Here is an 8348-nt window from a genome sequence, read left to right as displayed (position 1 = left end):
TGGAAACTGTATATAACTTAAAGTTGAATAATTTTGTTGGCACTGAAGGAGCTGAGGAAGCTAAGCGTTGGCTCAATCATGTCGAGAAAACTTATCAAGTGATATAGTGACAGGGGAATTTCCTTCAGGATAAATGGGTCAAGACGACCACTTGGTTTTTGGGTAAGGAGGCTGCATCCTGGAGGAGGCAAGAATCTTTTCAGTTATCATCGGAAGAAGCTGCAGATTGGGAGGTTTTTAAGCAATTATTTCAGAAGAGATTTGTACCCCCATAGTATGTGGATCATAAGAAGCAAGAATTCTCCCATCTAAAGCAAGGGAAAATGTTAGCAAATGAGTATTATCGAAAGTTTACAGACTTGTCCCAATATTGTCCGGAGATTTCTGCAAATCTTGCGGAGATGCTTCACCATTTTAAGTGGGGTACTCGAAAAAAGTGGTGTTCTATGGCGACCACGACTCCCTGTTCTACATATTAGGAGTTTTATGAGATTCTACTTTGGGTTGGGGATTTTGAGAACGCTCTAGATGATAGTGAGGAGGAGGAAGAGAAAAATAATAACCAAAAGAAAAATAATGATGAAGATAAAGGCCAGTCATCACAGGGACCTCGCAAGACGCAGAGCTTTAAAAGAAGTGGTACTAGTTTTGGTTCTTCTAGTTGGGGCTCAAGTTCCACTGCACCGTGGAAGGGCGGCTGGTTTTCAGGAGGTTCCCAATTCCAGAGACAGAGAGATTCGAGTAGTTCAGGTGCTCCACTTTATTATAGGTGCAATAATCAGCATTTTGGGGAGTGTAGACGAGGTAGTAGTGGATGTTTTGCTTATGGCTAGATGGGACATCGAGCTAATTAGTGCCCACAGAGCTAGCAGAAGCCTCAACCTGCCTTACCACCAATAGTTCCACTTCAGCAGGTTCCAAGGTCTAATGGTTATACCTCGACGGGTTATGGTGGAGCATATCATTATCAGGGTGATATAGCCCCATATTCTAGAAGATACTATCAGTACCCACACAATCTGTATCATCAGAGTGGTTACACTCAGTATCCAGGAGGTTACACGCCATATCCGCCATATCCAGGTGGTGGATCATAGTGGTATCCCAGAGGACAATCCCAGAATGTTAAGGTTGCTTCTACCAGTGCTGGATCGACTAGGCAACCTAACCAGCCTGGTTAGGGATGAGTCATGCAAGGACGTGGAAACCAAGGTAATAGAGGTCGTGGAGGTCGACAGCAGGCGCAGGGTCGTGTCCAGTATATCACTTTGCAGGATGCTCAGAACAACCCCGATCTGATTATGGGTACGTTGAATATTCTTGGTCATTTTGCTAAAGTATTAATTGATTCTGGTGCCACACACATTGTTATTTCTCATACATTTGTTTAGATGACGCAACCCTACCCCACACCTCTCGGTTATGAGTTAGAGTTTTCAATGCCTAGAGGTGAGACATGTTATGTTAGCTGGGTATATCAAGGATGTTCTGTTATGGTGGAGGAAATTGTCATGCCAGCTAATCTTGTTCCATTAGATATCGTTGATTTCGATGTTATTCTGGGCATGGATTGGTTACATTACAATCGTGCCAAGATGGATTGTTACGATAAGGTGGTCACTTTCCATCATTTCTTCTATGAGGGCTAAGCGGCTATTGAGAAGAGGTTGTTAGGGTTATTTGGCTCACATGGTATTGAACAAGTATACTCCTATCCGTGTAGAGGATGTACGGTTAGTCAGACATTTCCCTGATGTTTTCCCAGATGATTTACTTGGATTACCACCAGATGGAGAAGTAGAGTTCACTATTGATTTACTTCCAGTTACAGATCCTATTTCTTTAACTTCTTATCGAATGGCTTCTGCTAAGTTGAGGGAATTGAAACCCAGTTGTAGGAATTGGTTGATAAGGGTTTCATTCAGCCTAGTACTTCACGTTGGGGAGCTCCAGTTTTATTTGTATGGAAGAAGGATGGGGCTTTGAGGCTGTGTATCAATTATTGATAGCTAAATCAGGTAATGATTAAACCGTTATCTGTTGCCACGTATAAATGATATATTTGACCAGCTTCGATGTTCTTGTGTGTTCTCCAAGATTGATTTGAGGTCCGGGTATTATCAATTAAAGAGCAGAAGTGAAGATGTCCATAAGACGACTTTTATGACTCGATATGGTCATTATGAGTTCCTCATAATGCCATTCGGGTTAACGAATGCACCTACAGCTTTTATTGACCTGATGAATCGAGTATTTAAGCCTTACCTCGACAGGTTCGTTATTGTCTTTATTGATGATATTTTGGTGTATTCTAAGTCTAAGGCAGAGCATATTCAACATCTCACACTAGTTTTGTAGAAATTGAGGGAACACCAGTTATACGCTAAGTTTTGTAAATGCCAATTTTGGTTAGATGAAGTGGCATTTTTAGGGCACGTAATATCAGCTTAGGGTATTCAGGTGGACCCACAGAAAGTAGTTGCAGTTGAAAATTGGGAGCAACCACGAACCGTCACCTAGGTACAGAGTTTTCTCGGCTTAGCAGGCTACCACTTACGATTTGTTAAAGATTTTTTAACCATAACTTTACCACTGACGAGGTTAACCAGAAAATATGTTAAATTTGAGTAGGACGATGATTGTGAGTGGAGTTTCCATGGCTAAAGCATTGTCTCACTCACGTACCTGTTTTGGCACTTCCAGATGACAGTGGTAATTTTGAGATTTATAGTGATGCTTCCTTGAGTGGCTTGGGTTGTGTGTTAATGCAGCATGGCACGATGATTGCTTATGCTTCACGACAACTGAAGCCCCACGAGATGAATTACCCTACACATGATCTTGAGCTAGTCGCTATTATTTTTGCCTTGAAGATTTGGAGGCATTATTTATTTTGGAAAAAGTGAAAGATTTTCACAGATCATAAAACCCTTAAGTACCTTGTTCACCTAGAAAGATCTTAACCTTCGATAGTAGAGGTGGATAGAATTGCTCAGTGACTATGATTGCACGATTGAGTATCACCCCAGTCATCTTAGCAGGAAATCACGTGGTCGACTTAATACTTTACATGTTTGTTGTGTCCCTCTTCTCACAGAATTGAGATCTATTGGAATTGATTTAGGAGTGGTAGATCAAGAAGAAGCCATACTTGGAAGTTTTCGAGTCAAACCAATCTTGATAGATCATGTTCTCGAGCCTCAAATGAATGATGAGGAATCTTAGGAGTTAATTTAGGCAGTTTCAGAAGGGAAAAAGAAAGATCTCAGGATTCAGGAGTCTGATGGCATGCTTATGCAGGGAAGTCGAATGTAAGTGCCGAATATTGCAGAACTAAAGAAAGATATTCTTGATGAGGTGCATAAATCGGCCTATGCGATGCATCCTGGGAGTACCAAGATGTATCACACTATTCAACCTTTTTACTATTGGCCTGGCATGAAAAGAGAGATTGCTGAATATGTGAGTCGATGTGCAATTGGTTAGCAAGTCAAAGCTGAAAGAAGGAAGCCTTTTGGATTAATGCAGCCACTTCCTGTTCCCCAGTGGAAATGGGAAAATATTACCATGGATTTCGTGTACAAGCTTCCTTGTACACGAAATGGTTATGATGGCATCTGGGTGATAGTGGATCGACTTACTAAGTCAACACACTTTATACCAGTTTGAGATAACTATTCTTTAAGCCGATTAGCTGAGCTATTTATATCAAGGATTGTTAAATACCACGGGGTTCTGGTTAGCATTATTTATGATCGAGATCCTAGGTTCACTTCTAAGTTTTAGGTAGCCTTCCAGGAAGCTCTTGGTTCAAGATTGCTTTATAGTACGGCGTACCATCCACAGACAGACGGCCTGATAAGAGCATATTTATGTGACTTAGTTAGCTTGTTTTCTTGCATTTACATAGTTAGTTTCTATTTATTATAGTGATTTAAGCTATTTTCGTGTGTTTGTAGGTTCAATTGACAAAGTTGGCAAGAAGTGCAATTTGGAGCATTTTAGAGTAGTTTTGGGCTTGGAATGGATTACACATGCATGGAGCAAGGTGGATGGACGAATTTGAAGATCAATAGAGGCTAGGAATGTGCTTAATATCTCGAGAAACAAATTTGGAAGCATTGAAGATAAGGAATCAACTACAAAGAAGGAACATTATCCAAATAACCTTATCTTATCCAAACCTTATCTAACCTTATCTTATCCTATCCTATCCTAATCTTATCCTACCTTAATTCTAGCTGCAAAAAGGACTCATTTTCACATTAAATCACCTAGATATTAGGTTCTAGAAGCCCTATTTTCGTGCCCTAAGTTTATGCCATATGTAACCCTTCTAGAAGTCCTAGAATCTGCCACAAGGACCATTCTTTTTCCTCCTTGGAATCTGATTGAAAGTGTCCTTGTTCTTTGGTGATTTGGAGTCCTAATTCCTCTCATTTTCAGCCCAATTTCGTGTCTTCCCTTCACCCTATAAATGCATGATGCCGCAGCACTCATAAGGACCACCCTTTACCACAAATTCACACCACACCTCAAGAGCCTAAATTCAGAAAATCCCCATTGTGCGGCAGCAAGGAAGGAAGGAAGAGCCACTTGGAGTATTCTATCTTTTGCTTTCAATGTTTAATTTAAATTATCTTTGTTTAAGTGCGAACATGAGGAGCTAAACTCATTTTAGCTAGAGGTGGATTCAAAGGCATGAATATATATATGTGATATGAATTGATTTCTTCCAGTTATTGTTTCATAAAACATGAATGCGATTTACTTATCTATTTGATTGATAACTTATTCTTGTATGTTGATTAAGGGTGCACACTTAGTTTGCATGCATGAATTTGATGCTAGAGTATAAGGGAGTTTCACCTAATAGTTATGAACTTATATTTACAAGTAGTGGAAATCAATAGTCATGATTGTGTTAAGTAAATCCTTGGTATGAGTATCATGTTTTTCATAGTTACAAATGCCTTGTCAATGCTTATGGTTTTCAAAGAACTTAATGACCTTTGATATGTCTTTCTATCATGCTTTTCATAGTTAAGGAACTTGATAAGGATAATTTGGTTGTGATGTGTTTTCCATCCAATTCAATGAATTTAGGAAAATCTGAAAGTTAATTTGTGCGTTTCACGATTAATTTGGGGCATTGTCATTCATGGTTTAAAGGAATAATAACTGGAAATCGATTTGTGTTGCATATGTGTCATGTGTGGAGAAGGACCCTCTAGCTAGTCATTCACCCATTTAAACACCCAATTTCATCCAAATTGTTTAGAGTCTTTAAATCTGTTTGTTTTTACTTTAATTTGGTCCAAATCAGTCCCCCCTTCAATTAAGTATGTTAGATTAGTTAGAAACATGTTCAAATCTGTCCAATTTAGTATTTTGAGTCTTTTTAGTTAAAATTCGTCCAAATTACTCCTTAGGTCCTGTTTTGAGTCAATTTAACTTAGTTTGTGTGTTTTGAGTCTATTTATCTTGTTTTGAGTTTTTAGAGTCTAGTTTTCTGTTTTTGAGTCTAGTTTAGTGTGTTAGAGTTTAATTTGAGTAGATTAGCAGCCCTTCTAATCCCCGGCCTAAAATGATCCCTACTTTCATATACTACAATCATAGGGTTTTAATTTAAGTGTTAGAATATTTCACATCACGGTCAATCTGAGAGAACTATCTAGACACTAGAAGATATGCTAAGATCTTCGGTACTGCAGTTTGGCGACGCTTAGCATAAGCGTTTGGATTTGATTGAGTTTGCCTACAGTAACAGCTACCATTCTAGTATTGGTATGTCACCTTTCAAGGCACTTTATGGTAAGTCCTGTTGCACTCCACTATGTTGGTCAGAAGTTGGCAAGAGGGTGTTAGTGGGCCCTGAGATTGTTGATGAGACTACCCAAAATATTCAAGTAATTAAAGCTAACTTGAAAGTGGCCCAAGATCGACAGAAAAGTCTTGCTGATTAACATGCCACTAACAGAGTATATAAAGTTGGAGATTGGGTATTTCTAAAGCTATCTCTGTGGAAAGGCGTGGTATGATTTGGTAAGAAAGGTAAGTTAAGTCCTCGATATATTGGACCGTACCAGATCACCGAGCGAGTCGGTGAAGTCGCCTACAAACTTGAGTTACCTCCAGAACTATCAAGGGTGCACGATGTTTTTCCTGTCTCTATGCTTTGTCATTATGTCTCTGATCTGTCACACATGATACCTCCTCAACCATTAGAAATTAATCCAGATTTGACATATGATGAGGAGCCAGTAACGATTTTAGATTGGAAGGATAAGGTTCTTAGGAACAAGACTGTGCGCATGGTGAAAGTTTTGTGGAGGAACCATTCAATGGAGGAAGTCACTTGGGAGATGGAGGATCGTATGCGAGATTTATATCCATGCCTATTTTATAGATATTAATGTGTTGTTATGCTAGTGTACATAAATTTCGGGGACAAAATTTTCTTTAAGGGGGGTAGGTTGTGACGACCCGTCCCAAATAAATACATATTTTATCCTTGAATGTGTGAAAATGATGATTATGCCCTCGTTGACTGGGTGACATGGATGTACATATATAGTTTTAAATTATTTTTCCTGCTGATGTGATTAAATTGTACTCGACGTCACGAGAACATTGACGCGAGCTAGGCTCGAATCGGAGTTATAACGAGAAAGTTATGAATATTTAGGTGCGTAAACAGGTAAATTTTGGACTAATTATATGGGCACCTATTCTTTTGGGCCCAATCAAATCATATTATTTTTTTCTGTTGCCCAATCTTGTAACACACACACACACACACATATAACCTCACTCTTTCATTCCTTCTCGAATTTTCTCTCGTCCGTACAACCGAGAGACCATCACCTATAACCCTAACCAAACGTCACGGATCGAATTGTTGAAATCTACCATCGTATTCCTTGTTACCTCATGAGTTGAGTGATACCTCTTGGCCATGGAACGGGTCGCGGGAACCTGAGAACTCTCAAACTCCGACGACGTGGTTATTGCTCCGTCGTGACGACTATCATGCCTCGATTCTGGTCGGGATGTGTCATAAATTTGGTCTAAATTTTAGTTGCAAAATAAAAGGAAAAAGAAAAGGGACTAGTGCACTGTTGGTATTTGGATAAACATCTCGATTACATTTTTAATCCAAACTTCTTGTACCATCACATTTTAATCCAAAATCAAATTTAACCATTTTCAAGTCACATGTATTCTAATGTCAAACTCCAAACTTCCAATCTACATATTCTAATGTCAAATTGTGGAGTTTTAGATTTATGATAACAAGTCTAACATAGTACAACAAGAAAACATTCTCTCATGAACTGTATTATGGAGTTTCAGATTTATGATAACAAGTCTGACACAATACCTGATTCAAATGTATCATACTGTTTTCACTTTGAAGCATATTGATTAATGTAAAGTTTGGTGGGGAACATGACCAATTGTAGTTGGGACTCTGAATGAAAAATGAAAATTGTAATATATAAATATTGAGAACACCAACACAAATTTCAAACCTATAAACTTGTTTACCTAATTAGATAAAGGCAAACTAGTCTGGACATTGGCGATTGACAATCTCGTGGTTGGATAGAACTACAAACATTGATACGAGAAATTTTGCCCAAAATATAAACTAGTTTACCTGATTAGGTGAAGGGAAACATGCATGGGAATTGGCAGTTGGCATGCTCATAGTTGGATAGAACTACAAAAAATTGATCGATATCGAATATGAATAAGTAAACAAAATGTATATGGAAAAACCTAATCAACTTTTAAGGCAATATCTCTCTTCCGATGAGGCTGACGGCAAGGAAGTGTGAGAAAACAACTTCAACTTTTAATGTTTTTACTTTAAGAAACAGAGAAAATGAGGGAATTCTTGTTATTTTTCAAAGAAAGAAAAGATGGAATTACTTGAGTCTGTGCAACTTCCCTCAATTTCTGAGACATTGACAGCGATATAACGGATGATGTAACAAAGTTAAAAGGGCATCTTTGTTTTTGACTTTTCAGCTTCTCCAGGTATGATTAAATGAGCAAATGAAAAAATATAGCTATCAAAATTTAATAGGTTGGGAACACCACCTGCCTTGTTGAGGTGTGTGTTCCTGTCACCACCAAAAATTTCTTCGTTGGTTCGTTGAATCTCTGGATAAGGGTAGGCAGGTGGAGGTGCTTACACATGGTTAACTAGTGGTGGTTACGTCAACACCACGTCAGCTGGTGCGTTAGCGTCTAGGCAGCGCGTGGACAACACGTGGACAGAGCAGGACCCATCGTAGGTTAAGAGTGCGAATAAGGAACGTGGAAATGAAAAAGAAATA

The sequence above is a fragment of a genome, unplaced genomic scaffold, assembly GCF_019419815.1.
Source record: "Pyrus x bretschneideri cultivar Hongxiangsu unplaced genomic scaffold, Pyrus_bretschneideri_v1 Contig54, whole genome shotgun sequence".
NCBI lineage: Eukaryota > Viridiplantae > Streptophyta > Magnoliopsida > Rosales > Rosaceae > Pyrus > Pyrus x bretschneideri.
Note: the sequence above shows the minus strand (reverse complement) of the source record.